We start from the raw sequence: 1,885 nt of genomic DNA on the forward strand, positions 1-1,885 counted from the left end.
ATATATATATATAATTAAGTTACCTACACAGAATAAAGATACATTTTTATATTTAATAAATTTTAACATTTAAATTAAAACTAGCTAAATAGATTAATAATTTGATTTACAGTTTTGCAATTTAATTCATACATGATATAAAGAATTTTCAATGAAGAACATTTTATCGCGACAAAAATATGAATAAAAAAACGTAAAAGAAACATAAAAGGGAGAAAAATGGTACCTTCATGTCATACTGTCTTGCTATTGCTTTAATATAGTATACGTCAAATATCGTTCTTTTTTTTTATAATTCGAATACAATCTCTCTCAAATTGCGACATGCAGTATTTGTTAGACAACTGCAAGAGCTCTGCAACGAAACATTCGTTTTAATTATGAATTGAAGATGGTATCAATGTATTTAATTAAAACTCACCTAATATGTTTTCCATAGACAATTCATCGATTATACCGGTATATAAATATTTAAAAAACGCTCTATACGTAATATACGAATAATCATCATACTTGATAATTCTGTTCCAAAACATGTTAAAGTGCAACAAATTAGTCAAACGTAACAAGTTCTTAATAAAAATACACTAATTATTTCATAAATAATTACCTTCGTTTATTTTCAAGTTCATTAAATTGGAACATCTTTGCAAAATATTATATAATGAACGGATTTTCAGAATATACTTGTGAACATAGATAGATTTTTTTTAACTTCTATTGTAAAATCGCTCGTTAACTTTAAACATGAGAAATAAGAATTGTTTAAAATAAATATAAGTAACAAATATAATATAAGAAGAAAAAGATTATTAGCATATAAAAGACATGCTGAAAATCTATAAAGAGGATAAAGAGAAGAATGGAAGCAAATATTTTTAACGTATTTAACAAACGGTTTGCTTGCAACACCTGGCACGCCTCTAATTAATTGGAAATCTATTCTATATTAAAATTTCTATATTAACGCGTTAGCATAGAGAATGAAGATGTTTTGAATATTCGATATCCGGTATCCGGCAATTTTATGATCTCTTGTACATCTCTTGTATATACCAGTGCAAACAGCAGTGGTCACAATAAAACTGCTTCACTTAGGATGGGTTACCCAATCAGAAAAAGAAAAAAGAACGAAATGTAAGCCTTTAATGAAAATCGAGCTACTATTATAATTATGTAAACCATTTCCAAGTAGCACAATACATTAAGAAAGCGGTAAAAAATCATATATAATCACTTTTTTTATAGTGCTTTGCAAACGCTGCTATACTATTTGGATTAAACATACACCTAACTAGAAAGAAATGATTGTTTGATTAAATCGTCGATCAAATCAATTAAATTGATGTTGATCTGTATTCAATGTCAATCCGAATTGTTTAACATTGGGTAAAAACAACAAGGATATAGTACACAAGAGCAGTCGGATAACTGCTATTGAAATTCTGCAAGATCATCTCGATTCATGTGATGTGATCATGTAAGATTCTACGCTAGAGAAAAGATAACCCCATGTTTCATCGAAAGTAGATCGAAGTAGATATTTCTACCATGAGGTTCCATAATTCGGGATGCGTTCAAGAAGGCGCTATTTGCATTATTCTATCTTCTGCAACGCACCCTTGATTAACGAGTCTATATTGAATCTATATAAGTTATATAGTATATGCATATAAAGAATTTTTAATAAAGAACATTTTATTGCAATAGAAATATGAATAAAAAAATGTAATAAGCTTGAAAATAGACAGAGGTATAAATTATTTATGAAATAGTGCATTTTTATTAAAAACTTGTTACGTTTGATTCATTTGTTGCAAATGACTTTAACATATGTTTTGGAATAGGGTTATCAAGTACGACGATTATTCGTACATACAAATAT

General features: G+C 27.6%; 1 pseudogene; it reads right to left on the bottom strand.

Annotated features, from left to right (window-relative positions):
- Positions 1-269: 269 nt before the first annotated feature.
- Positions 270-1,563, bottom strand: LOC108754397 (annotated as a pseudogene).
- Between the last annotated feature and the right edge of the window lie 322 nt (positions 1,564-1,885).

This window comes from Trachymyrmex septentrionalis, unplaced genomic scaffold (assembly GCF_001594115.1).
Source record: "Trachymyrmex septentrionalis isolate Tsep2-gDNA-1 unplaced genomic scaffold, Tsep1.0 scaffold8, whole genome shotgun sequence".
In the NCBI taxonomy this organism is placed as follows: domain Eukaryota; kingdom Metazoa; phylum Arthropoda; class Insecta; order Hymenoptera; family Formicidae; genus Trachymyrmex; species Trachymyrmex septentrionalis.